The following is a 13,459-nucleotide window of genomic DNA, read 5'->3' on the forward strand; positions in this document are numbered from 1 at the left end:
GAGAATTGCTTTGTAAGTTTAAAAATGGCTATGGTTTTAAAAATGTTTGAGGTAGATACAAGGCTAAGCCTTTCTTTGACTAATGGTAAGCATATTTAGTGCTGAAATCCTGGTCTGCACCAAAGCCATAGGTGGCTGAAACGTCTGGGATGGCAGAATCTAGGAGGCAGTTCACATTGTCAGAGTCTGTAATGATTCTCTGCAATTTTGGTTTTAACTATTACATTTTTCTTAATTTTATTTCCAGAGGAAAGTAATCATAACTTGGAAGATGGTCAGTAGCATTCATGCCAATGATTGTTTAACATTATCATGGGCTGGAGATGAAGTTTTTGTGAAAGGGAAATTAAAAGTCCTAGACATTAGAGTTCTGAGCTAGTAAGCCGGCACAAAGCTGGAGGTTGAATCCAAAAGGAAACGAAGGAGGCACAACACAAAGGTAACTTTGGAATAAAATACAGTGTGTTACACAAAAAGGATTGCACTTTTCTCACATGTGATTTTAGAATCCTTTTTACTGTGCTGACTCACCAAAGTACTTCAGTTTCAGTCTGCATTTGGTTTAGATTACCTCAGAGGCCTGCATTTGTATGCTGCTCTGTAAAGTACTTCTCATCCACAATCGAGATTTATTTATTTATTTGTTTGGTATTTCAGCTGGCTTGTCTGTTTCATTTTCCAGGTCTCTCTTTCACTAACACTTGAGACCAATCACTCTGTGTGCCTTCTTGGGCCATGCAATAGGGAAAAAGCCATGTTGCAGCAACAGACAGAGCAAGGAGTGAATCGCTGCTTTCTGCCTTTCCATTAGATTACCTAAACCACTATGCATAAATATTGCTTTATGTATGATATAGCAACATGATTATCTCACTGCACTGACGGAAGAGTGCTGGAAGTGAATATAATTCTTCTTCTGTTACATCTTTAATGAGCTACAATTAAAAATAGTGCGTTGGTGTGTCAGAGTAGATGTGTTATTCTCAGAACTTTATTGAAGCCATTCCAGCTGTTAGATGAAGTTGACATTGTGTTGTTCAGGAAACTTTAGGAATTTAACAGCAGAAAAATGTGCTTTGCTAGGTGAAAGTTAACTGGATGGTAAAACCCATCGACTGAAAACATTCAGGTCTGTACTGAGTGCAAAAGCCTGCTTTTTGTCTGTCTTTGAGGGTGAATTTTCTACTACATAGTAAAAAAAAAAAAAAAAAAAAGTAAATCACAAAGCAGCAGGTTGCTACAGAGCTCCATTTAGGTCCCAGGTCTCTTGACACCTGTGGCAGCAAGTCTGAGTCACAGATAGCACAAAGCTGTGAAGCCTAATACTCTCAGTATTCAAAAGCACACCTACGTAGGAGCTTTAATTTCAAGTGCCTCTTTTAGCTCTGGGTGTCTGTGTCATGTCATTCCCCCCCTCGCAGCAAAATTTAAGAGTCATTCTTAGAATTTTGCAGAGAAGAAATTTCTCAGCACTTGTGGCTTGCTGAGGTATTGACATCACTCAGACATCAGAAAACAGCACTGTCAATTTTCACTTGATGGCATTGCATTCTCTGCTCTAAAAACCTGATGAATAACCATGGCTGAGGCAAAGATGTCTTGAAGTCCCCTGTCCACCCCACTCCCTCACCCTTGTGCAAATCCATTGACATTTTAAGCAGGGAGGGCAGTTCTCAAAAGAATGTCCATGTACTTGAACTGTGATTTCTTGAAAGTTCAGAACAAAACTGAGTTGTGTCAGATGACAACAATTACTGTGTGTTTCTATGCATTTTGGTAACATTACATGAGCTTTATTGAAGAGTCCACAGTAAAAGGCAGGAGGTGTTGGATACAGAGGTGTTGCATCTCCAGCGACATGGAGACCTCCCTGTTATGCCGTTTGTTATGTTGTGATGAGTTTTTGCTTAATTATTCTGTGTTTTATCAGCCGTGCTCAGAGAAGTTGCCTGACAAAAAAAATTATCGGTGGATATGGGAGACTTGGACAGGCTTGAAGCGCTTGTTGAACCACAGCATCCTTCAGTCTTTGTCTCATTTTTCTGTGTGGAAAACAAGGATTCTGTTCTTACGTATTTTATCAGGATGTTAAGAGTAGAAATACTAAGGACAGAGAATTGTGCAGGTACTACTGTTAGCTAAGTGATTTGGTGTGTTTAAGATAAGCAGCATTGCCAGCTGTTCTTGGCAAAATCACTGGGGTTATGATGAGTGAAATTTTTAACTCTTGAGTATGTTTTTTTAAAAAAAAATTGCAGAAGTGGCCTGTATCAGTCATATTCTGACATGTCAGAATGAATGTGCAAAGTGTGAAGCTGCTGAAAGGAAATATGACGGGGAAGCAGATTAAAGTGGTCATGAAAGGAGGATCTCTACGCTTTTCCTCTGCAACAGGTAGCTTGTATTTTACTTAAAATTGATAAAAAGAAAAGAGAAAAGGAAAAAACGCAAGTGTCCCCTTAAAAGTCGCTATGTCACATTTGAAGAATGATTTGAATTCAGTCATTGAAGTGTGAAATGGAGAGATTTTAGTTCTGCTTTAAATTATGCATCTCAAATTAACCTTAGCTACAGAGTCTCTGCTGACGCCCCCATAATGACACATTATTGGTACTAATGGCTTCTTTGTGACTTGAGATACAAACAGACTTCGTAGACAGAAACATTTTGGCTTTGAACTAAATAAGACACATGGCGTGCATTTCCACCTTGGGTTTCTAGTGACAAAGCCCTGTTTTCCTGGTGGCTGGTGCTCATGAGTTCTTCCTTCCAGCTTCCATGTGCTGCTTCTCATCCTGGCAGGCGAGGGCAGCTGAGTGAAAACCTGCTTCACAAGCTTGGAAGAGCAGGAAGGACAGCAATAAATTTGGAGCAAGTGTGGAGCCCATCCAGACATGGAGCATTATGGGGAGCCAGGACAAAAACTGGGGTGTAGGTTGTGGACAGGGAGGGGGAACTTCAGTACATCATAGAGTCATTCAAATTGGAAAAGACCTTTAAGATTCTAAGTCAAACCGTTAGCCCACGACTGCCAAGTCCACCACTAAACCATGCCACTAAGCACCACATCTACATGTTTTTTGAATGCTTCCAGGGATGGTGATTCCACCACATCCCTGGGCAGCCTGTTACAATGCTTGACCACTCTTTCAGTGAAGAAATTTTCCCTAATACCCAATCTAAACCTCCCCTGGGAGGAAAAGGACCCCAAATTGTGAGAGAGATGGAGAAGAGATGCCAGGGGAATATAAGCAGTAGTGTTTTGTTAACCCTTTATGTGACTTGCTGATATGAAAAGGGGCTGTATTTGTGGAGCTCTGTGCACGTAAATCTCCCTTCTGAAGCCTACCATCATCATCTGAAAAACTCCACCTCTACCCAGAATTTCACTCGGGTTTTACAGCTTTCCTGGTGCTGCTGGTGTCTCTCCTGGGACAAGAATGATAGTTACTGCTTGCACATGGCTACTGGGTGGGCAGCCAGAACGTGGCTGTGAACGAGTGAGAATGGCACAGCCTGGGGAGCTGTGTACAGAAGATGCACAGAGTTTTACATGTTGATGAAAAAGGAGGAGTGGATCAGCAAGGGAGGCCCAGAACTTAGACCCTGGCTTCTCTTCCCAAAGATACTTGCTAGCGCATTGTTTTATCCACATTTTCTCAGTGGAATGTCACGATGGGGGATATAGGTTACCTCCCTTTTTAAGCTGCAGCTCTGGGAGTTTGCTTGTTGGCTATGGCAGGAGTGATGCTCCTGCTCCGTGGTTGTGTCGTGTGGTCTATTACAGGCTGTGTAACATTGCGTGATTTTCTGTGTGGGTCTGCTCTCAGCAGAGATTGCTGGGGAGTCAGTATTCTGGATCCAAGGCAGGATGGCATGTGAATGTGTAGAATCAAATACAAGAACGTATTCAGATGCCTCCTTTGTATTCCTCAAAGGAACCATGTTCTTGACCCAAGACTTTAAAAAACAAAAAAAAAGTAGAGATGCTATACATCAAATTTACTAATGCATCACAGATATTTGTATGAATAATTAAAACACCATTTAGGATTGCCACAGTAATAGAACAGAATGTGTTTTGTCATTTTTCTTTTCTGGTCCTTTTTGTTGATTGATGAATTTATTGATTTCTTCCATTAATTTAGAGTAGGTATCCTAAACATTATAGCAAATTAGCAAGGCTCTGTTTTATGTTAATAAGCTGTTGAGAGTGCTAATAGAATGAAGTCAGAATTCAGTAATAAAGGTCTGAAAAACTGAGGCCCTGAAGACATATCTAGTATTTTGCATCAAATAGGTTTGTAAAATACTAGAGCCTTTCTTTGTTCTAAGTGTTAATTAAAAAAAAATATTCATTTGATATTTATTACGAATAACCTAATTGCACATTGGAAAAAATGGAAAATAAAGGCAACAAGCTACCTCAGATTTTCCATTGTATTTGTAGTTAAACTTAATCTGGTTGGAGTCAGTGGGAGTATGTTGTGTGAATTGGAGGACAGAACTTCACTGTTAGAGACAGCAGTACTTCTGAAACCATGCATGAAAAAAAAAATAAACTTCTGAAACTGAGATCTGAAAAGCACAGACAGGTGTGATCCAAGACACCTGAAGCAGGAATTGTATTCAATCTCACACACATGTGCACACAAAATCTTTTTGTGTTTCTTAGCTCAGATTTCTTCTGATTTATGTCTTTGAGTTTTCGTTATTATTTAATTCATTAACCTGTTGTCTCATATTTTTTTCTACCATCAGAAATACATGGTTTATGAATATGCTACAATGTGTGTTAAACATGAACACTTAACAATTGTTAGGTCAGTGTTGTTACGATCCTTTTTCAGGGCCGTGTTTCTGTTTTCCAGCTACAACGGACAATTTGTCGTTAACACTTCAATTAGTATCATATGTTTTGTTGGCTACTATTGTTTTAGCCATGCTTGAAATACGTGTTTCCATATGTATTTTTTGGCCCAGTTTTGGATGCAATAATGTGATGACTGGTACTGAATGATACTTAATCCATTGGGTTGTGTTACCTTTTGAGTGTTTGTGACATGTCATGTTTGACAGTATCGACTGATCTTCTCCTTATGCATCGTGCTGTGTAGTCTTGAGTTTATTTGTCATTGTACATGTTATTAACATCATGGGAAATGTAATGAATAACAAAAAGAACATAAAATACAGTGGGTGTTTGGGATGCATTTGTCTTTTATTGTTTGGATATGGTGTGAGTTGGGTGTGTTTTGTGGGGGTTTTTGTCAGCTGTTTTTTCTTTCCCATTGATGAGCAATGGCTGGGGAGCGGTGCTGTCAATCAAGTTCTCTGCTTATCCCCACAAGCCTTCTGCTAATAGCAATACATGCTTACTTCTTACCTAGCATTTTTCCAAGGCACTGCAAACAGGAGCTCATACCTTGTAGTGTGTCTAGCAGCTGTCCTGCATGTGTGCCATCCCAAAACAGTGTGTTGCTTGGGGCAAGAATTGGCCCCGCGCATCGCTTGTTCTCTTGGTTGCCTCTGTTCGGAGGCAAGAGTTGAGCCCGCAGAGGCTCGTGCTTCTGCCTACCAGCTACCAGCGATGTCCAGACTTCACTGGGGAGGAAAAGTTGGTCTGGCTATAGATGTAGCCACTCGTTAGTCTAGGTTTTAGCCCTGATTCTAGGGAATGGTTACTGCTCTGGGCTTAATTTACAGTGCCTTGCTCTGTTGCCATAATACAAAGTGAGCTATAGAAACTGTCTGCTGTACAGGGGGATGCAGAATAGCTGTCTCAATATGGAAAGTGCTGTATGAAATTGTTCCACTTACTGTTGTTACATGTAACTCCTACAGTGACTATAAATGAAGTCTATTAAGGGGGAGGGGGGAAATCATATTATTTCAGTTAGTTTACTTTGTGCATATTTGACAGCCCTCTGTGTATAGTCAGTTACAAAATTTCCTGGGGTGGTCAGATTTCTCTTTATTTGTGTGGCTCTTTCACCAATAGCAGAAAGAAAATACATAAAGGATCAGAAAATGTGGCTGTAAAGCCAGGAAAAATTGTCAGCAACCTCAAGAAGAGATCTAAGTACATGGAACCGCTTTTGACTCATCTTCCAAAAGCAACTCAGTTCTGGAATAATGATGCCCTTTTGGGCTACATTTCAAGACAGCATGATTGTACTCAGACAGGAATTACAAGGATCGATAGCAAGCCCAACACATCCTTTCTTTTCATGACAGGTTTGGTGATTGCCACCAGAGCAATAATAGCACACTGGTCAGCATAAACCCAGAAGCAGTAATCATGGATTTTTGTCTAGTCCATGGGGAGAGAGAGTTCTTTTTGCCGTGCACCTTCCTCTCTTGCTTTTGCGCTTATACCCTTCAGTTGGGGCTGGGCTCTTCAGTGTCTTTCCAGGGACAGAGCAGGACAAAAGAGCATGCGTAGCCAAAAAGATAAGAGAACAGGTCATTTTGAGATATCAATGTTTTAAAAGGTGCTTTTTTTTTTTTTTTTTTTTTTTTTTTTCCTTATCCTACTTAGGAACTAGTAAGGAGCAAGATTTTTCCCTGCTTGTGTCAGGAGCCCTTCTGCGTTGGGGCTGTGGTGCAGCTGAGTGCGTGAGTTTCTTTTCCTCAATGGAAGGCCCTGTGTTTTTACTCTGTTTTGGCCGCCTGACATGGCAGCGAGTTGGTAACCTGTGTGTATGTTGTTTTGTTGGCTTTTTTTTTTTTAATCTGTCTTCCTCGCTTAACTGAAGCTGTGTGACTTTTTAACCTGCTGTCTGTAGGCCGTTGTTTTACAAGCCTCATTAAGGTGGCCGGGATGGCTATGGCAGCAGTCCTGCCCCCCCCTTGGGTGTTCATTAGATGGCTTCCTTGTGCTGACATAAGCGTTGTGTAGTTGTGCTCAGAGCCAGGTCTGGGAAAGGATCCAAGTCAAAAATAATCCCTAAAAAAAAAAAAAAAAAAAGAAAGGAAAAAAAAAGGTATGTTTTCAGCAGGATCTGTTCCTGGATCTAGCTCATCATTGTTCTCACACTGGCCTGCAAAGCATGAGGGGTTGTGCTGGCTCATGGTGGGTGGCGGTGAGCAGCCAGGGTGAGGTGGCCAGGCGTGCTGCTGGCAGCGGGGACGCTGCGGTGGCAGCCTGAGGAAATGGGGCTCTCGGGGACCTTGTGCCCATGCTGTCTGTCTTTCCTCGAGTCCAACAGTCAGGCTGCACTTCCAGTAACTTCCAAAGCTGTAAGGCAGTTTTGGCCAAATTTGCCCGAAAAGCAGTTTTTGAAGGTGTGAAGACTCCAGCTCAGCGATGCATTGTTGCTGGCAGAGAGACCCACATTGACTCTCCTCAGTGATAAAAAGTTGTCAGTGGGGGCTCAGCTGCTGATCTTATCAGGCCTCCTCTCGAGCGAGACACGGTCCTGCTGTCCCAGTTTGGTTGAATCGTGCCCAGTTTGGTGTGGGGGATTGACTGATGAACAGCCAGAGAAGAACAAAGTGCTCTCTGGGAGCAACAGTTCATTTCGAGGGGCAGGAACGGTTCACCTCCTGGGTCCTGTCTGCCCAGGGGGCTGCACTTCCAGTTACGGGGTGGTTTTTTATTTGCGTTCTGTGTTTTTAGTTTGGTCTAGGGATAGAAATTTCTGGAAGCTGGGAAAGTTGGGAGGCGAGACTCCCTTCAGTTTTTGTTTGGGTGGCCAACTATTTAATCCTGAAGTCAAACAGGTCTTTCTAGCCCCACCTCGACATGGCTTCCCTTGAACCCATGGTGGCATCTTTGTGCCCAGGGTCCCAGTTTCCATCGCCATGGGGCTGCGCTCCTCTCTGCCTGGTGTGCCTGGGTTTCACCTGCCTGGCCTGCCCTGCTGCACAGGCGGGCCTGCTCTGCACCACCACCGAGGAGCTAATATGAAGACACACATTGTGGTTTCCTGCTGTTTTGCTTTGTAACCAGTCCACTGGTAAATATAGCTTGTGTGTGGTTATAAATTCATTCTCTCATTATGGGCGGTTGTTGTGCAATAATTATGTAGAAATTACAACTGAGGATTGTTGTGGATGTTTTTTTTTTTTTGTTTTGTTTTGTTTATTTATTTATTTTTGCGCTTGACATGCCCTGCAGTGGGAAGAGCACGCTTTGGTATCTGCCCTAACGAAGACAGGGCCACAAGCAGGTGTCAGGATTCGGCATGGGCGCAGGCACCATCTCGCAGCCTGCTGACTTCTGTGTGGCTCCCTTCGCGTGGTGGCTGCACAGGCACTGGGAGGCAAATTGGGACCTGCACTATTCAGACATCTTTTTATTCTTGCTTTTCTCTGTCTGCAGACGTGCTGTCCCTCCCTGCAGGTTTGCTACTGTACATGTGTTTATTCTGAAACAAACCCCTCCTGTCTCTTTGGAGGAGTCAGTGGTGCACTGCCTGAAGCTATTGTATTTGACTGCATCCAGTCCTGCTCTACGGGCACAGTCCTCCGGGTCCTGCTGCCTAGCCAAGGCCATGGGCTTAGGGTCTGTGCCCCCAGCAGAAACCCTCAGGTCCTGCTTCCCAGAGGTCTTCCTTTCAGATGGGGTCCCTTCTGTGATCCCTCCCTCTGTTCAGATGTGGAATTAAAATAAGGGTGGATTTTTTTTGTTGACCCTCCATTTCCCCACCCCCTTATTTAAAATTCCAGTCGAGCAGATCCAGAACAACACTGCTTGTCCCTCCTGTGTTCTCTTTTTCCTCCTGTCGCTCCTTTAATTTTACATTATCCCCTGCACTGTGTTTGCAGGCCATATGTGTCCTTTGAACTCTGAAGAAGCTGTGCCAAAAGGAAGCCTTCCTCTCCTCCCTTCCTCCCATCGTGGAGCCGCTTTTAGATAATTGCAATTAGTATACAATGTGGAGCAAACCCATAAGTGAAGTTCATGGGTGAGTGTCTGCAAATTTCCCAAGAGCTTGAGAAAACGCTTGCGCTTGGTCTTTGCTTTTGCTTTTTAAACCTGCAGCAGTTCCTTGAATCCCACATGGCTGCTCTTGCTCTGGGAGGTGTTTGTAACCCAAATTTGCCTCCTGCACCCCTGGCAACGCACAGGGATGCTGAAGCTGCTGGCAGGGTGCCACGGCTCTGCCAGGGCCCCTGTGTGGAGGAAGGTGGAGCTGCTTGTCATTGTGTTACAGCACTTGGCAGCACCAGACAGGGGAATAAGGGGCTTCAGAAGCGTGCTGGAGTAGGACAAGCCCGTAGCTGTGTTCAGCTGGGCCACCGTGGCCCTGCAGCTGCTGTGCAGGGGGCTAGCATCAGCCACTGGCTCAGCTGGAGGGATTGCTGTTGTGTTGGGCTTCCCTTTTCAAAGGGAATGTCCTCCTCCATGGAGACGGGTGACAGGTACCTTTTGAGCCCCTTCCCCTTCAGCCTCTGATAAACGTCTTGTGCATTAAACCAGGTTTCTGACCTCATTTCTCAAAGGAATTTTAAATGGGGAGAAATAGGAGTATTAATTAGTGCCTCATTAAGTATTTGTAGTCAAGTATGATAATTTTCTTGAAAGGATAATGTATTAGATGAATAAAAATACTCTCCATTAAAAAATGAATACAAAGTCATTTTAAACCACCAAGATTATTGTACATTTCTGAAAAATTAATGTGATTAAAGCAAAATATATTTAATAAATTTAAAAGACCCTGTTAGGCTGTTTAACTTGTTGGTCTCTAATTAATTATTCTCAAAGGTAGTGCTTCAGGACTTCAGCCTTACCTGCAGGGACAGAAAGTAGTTTTTCCCCCACTTCCTTTTTTGGCTTGTAATTATTAGATCTGAGTTGTGGGTGTGGTGATTTTCCTTTTTTATATTTTTTTTTCTCTTTCGTCTTCTGATGTCTGTCTTGGAGATTGGCCACGATGAAAGACTAGAACCTAGGCAGGGTAGAGTGGTGATCAGAAATGATACAGAAATTTCCTTGATGGGTTTGATTAATTTGACCTATTCATGTGTTGATTGATGGATTCGAAGCTGAGAAGAAATATTTTCACCTTTGTTCCTTTTGTCTGTGACATGGTATGGTATTGATCATGTCTGCTAGGATCACATAGACTTCCTTCAGTTAATTCATATGACTTAACACAAGTTAAATTAATTTTTTCCACACGTATTTCGTGGTTTAGATTAGTTTTGGATTAGGCATTTCCTTAACTCTCTACTGAGCTGCTTGACGTTCAGCTACTTAATGAGAACTGCTGTTTATGTTGTGGAAGACGATAAAGTAAATGGTTGGAGCTGGAGACGTAACCCAGGTCTGTGGGTTTACCAGCGCTGGTGTTGAAGTTCATGTATTTCTTTAGGGAGAACATAACTAACGATAAGAAAGCTCAGTGTAAAACAGCGCAGGTATTAGGTTTACAGCAACCTATTAAAAAAACTTTGGGTTTTGTGACATTAGGAATGAAGGCACTTCCTCACCAGTCTCATCACAAACATTGCAAGTGTTTTATCCCCTCTTGCTTGGCATGTTCCGTTGGTCAGGATATATACAGGGCAGGTGTCTGGTACTCGAGTCCCCCCAAACACTTGTTCCTTGTAACGGGTCTGTAGTACAGATTCAGAGAATGCTAGCAGTCTATTTTTTTATGATTTAGGAACCTGAGATCCATATGACCTCTTGAAAATATTAAAAGTTGTCCAACATGCTAAAATATACTGTCTGGGAGTTTGGGTATCATACCTGGCTCTCTCTCAGGTGCCTTCTGAACTGTCAGGCTGTTGGATGATGATGACTCCGGTTTTCTTCCATCACAAGACACATCTTTATGTATTCTCCATGTCTAAGCAGACAGCCTTTGCTTCTGATTCTCCACCCTTGTGTTTTTCTTTCAGCTTTCCTCTTCTTGTCCTATTGCAGCTCTGCTAAGTGTAGGCAATTAGGGTCATAGTTGCTGCCTTCTGTCGATAGCAGCCTTGATTTCTGTTGCATCTAAAGGTGCTTTTTCTCAGCAGAGCCGTTACAGGCACAGTGCCCTGAACAGCCCTCTCGTTCAGGCAGTGATGTGCGAGAATGATATTTTTCTTGTCTTTGGGACACTTTCAGAGCCTGCAATGGCTGGATAATTGCCTATTGAATGTTTTCCCCTTTTGTTTGAGAAGATGGTGGTAGCCAGGGCTTCTTGGTGGTGGATGGAAGTAGCTGCAGTAGATAGCTCCAGAGTTCAAGGAGCCTGTTGGCTATGTGGAGCTGTGATCCCTCCCGTACATTTGTGTGAGTTCTGTTGTTACTATACAAAGTGCCTCCCTAGATGAATAGTCTGTGCTGCTGTAATGTTCCAATCTATGATTATTCGTCTTTTCTGGTCTTAAATGAGACCAAATCTATCCGTTGACTTACCTTGAAAATCCTCTTAGTGCAGATGATCTCATTCTCAAAACCACCTTCTAAGGTTACAACTCTTAATGTAAGCACCCAACTGGCTGCGGCTGTTCCTGCACCACGGCTGCTGTAATGACACCCCCAGGTGTAGCCATGCAGCTATGCCTGTGCAAAATCCATTTTGTATGGCTCCCAGCATGCCAGTTGCCTTCTCTTGTTGTTTGTGTGTGTGTTCCCCATCTCTCGCAGAGGACACAATCAGGCTATTTAAAAAAAGAAAATAATTTGTGACATTGCAGATATAAATCTGTAAAAATTGCAAGGGCATAACAAAGAGTAGATCTGACTGATGGCACTGTTAACTTTTTCTTAGCATTTCCCTGCAATTGTATCTGACATCGTCCCTTAATATAAATACGTTATTTGCAAGGAGCTCTGTTTAAGCTAGCAAATTATTGTGGCAATGTGTGAGACTAATGGTACCTGAGAATAAAGAGTGGTGCGGCATTTATGATGAAAAAATAATTTCAAGTCATGTCTGTTTTTTTCTTTGTGTAGTTTTTTTTTTTATTACTGGTGTTAAAATGGCTCTTGCAGCGCGAGTGAGAAAACCAGACTGAACCTCCTGGTTTTTTTGTTGGGCTCCCAGCTGGAAACGCCTCCCTCAATTTTTCCATTGATAAACGTGTCACAGAGGGAATCTAGAGCAGAGGAATAGGTGGAAATAGAACAATATGAAGTCTTGGACTTCAATCACAAAAAGAGTTAACTGATGTAGGTACAGTACTGGACAAGCTGCTGCTCCTTTCATGACCAGGTTCATTTAACTGTGGTCTTAGCATCCGTGGATGCCCTCAAAGCCACATAACAAATCATTTTTTACAATTTATTGTCTTTTTACTGCGGAGCCTCTTTAGAAGGATGTTGCAGAGCATTTTCTTCTCGCCCTTTCTACAGACCACTTTATCTGACCTTCAGGAATTCAGAGTCGCAACAGGGGCCAAAAACCTCACATACAAGAATTCTTGTATTGTTAATTTATGAAATATGTCTTTAATAAAATAAAGATGAGACATTTATAGAGCTCTGATAAGGAACACAGCAGTAGAAAAGGCCCAGGTCTCCTACTGTTCAAATTAAGAACAGCTGATTTCAATGAGAGAAGAAGCAGGCTCGTTAGATGCGCAGGTTGACACATGCACTTGGGTGTTCCCATGATGCTCAAAAAACCTTCTAGGAATGTTTTGCAAGTATTGAGAAGTAACTTCGTAGAGGACTTTTCAGTTAAGTTACTGAGAGTGCTTTGTGCTCCTTCAGGATGTTTGGAGGGGGAAGATTACTTAGTTCCGTTAGGTGGTTAAGTTTACACTTTTTCTGGACATTCTTAGCATTGTATCACTGAAACAGTGGCTTCTCTATTGCGGCTGTGTTTGACCTCTGTGTCAGGGTGGGAGAGCTGACTGATGTTTGCTGCAGTGTCTGCGTGGTCACCTCCCCATTGCACAGCATAGGTGAGTGCCTACATGTGATGGTGGTGAGGAAGGGGCTGGGAAGCACCGGTAGATGACACCTGGTGTGTATCTTGTCATGCTGGGTGCTTCAGGGAATGCAGTGGTCCATGACCCAGAAAGCTCAGTCCTGAGTAAGGCAGAGATCTGCTTTGCATAGCTGCAGGGGGAACAGCAGGTGCCCAGCACTCCAGATGAGTGCAGAGCACCCTGCTTGTTGCAGACCTTTTGGATCTGTGGAGTTTTATTGTGATGCACAGGGTTGTCCTGTTGGTGTACCTTCCCATGTGAAAGCGTAAGTGCTGCTCTTGTTTTTCCCTCCTTTTCTCCTCCTCTCTTTTTTCCCCTCTTTCCCTTTTGCTGTCTGTCTCAAACTTGCCAAAATGCCACAGAGCTGCACACCGAAGTCTTTTTCCTTTTTCTGACAGTTTATTGTGATGGTGTAACAAGAAGGCATGCAACTATTGAAGTATGGGATGATAATATAGCAGGAATCGGTTATGTAAAGGGCAAGTAAGTGTGATATGGTTGGCCTATCCATATGTTACTGCAAGGGTATAAAGGAAAATATGCAAAATAGTAAACGACCAAGAAGGAAGACTGGAAG

At 42.8% G+C, this 13,459-nt stretch overlaps 1 protein-coding gene across 8 annotated transcripts in view; it reads left to right on the forward strand.

Annotated features, from left to right (window-relative positions):
- The window catches only part of ATXN1 (ataxin 1), a 212,363-nt gene that overhangs the window by 60,761 nt on the left and 138,143 nt on the right, over positions 1–13,459 (forward strand). For 2 of the 8 annotated variants that reach the window (XM_056332312.1, XM_056332315.1), the window contains exon 4: positions 8,773–8,912. The exons of 5 other annotated variants lie outside the window; for them this stretch is intronic. The gene's annotated coding sequence lies outside the window, so the exon portion shown is untranslated. Of the gene's footprint in view, positions 1–8,772; positions 8,913–13,297; positions 13,366–13,459 lie in introns of those variants that run through there. One more of the 8 variants, XM_056332317.1, reaches the window with a different exon arrangement.

Source organism: Falco biarmicus, chromosome 3, assembly GCF_023638135.1.
Source record: "Falco biarmicus isolate bFalBia1 chromosome 3, bFalBia1.pri, whole genome shotgun sequence".
Classification (NCBI taxonomy): Eukaryota; Metazoa; Chordata; class Aves; order Falconiformes; family Falconidae; genus Falco; species Falco biarmicus.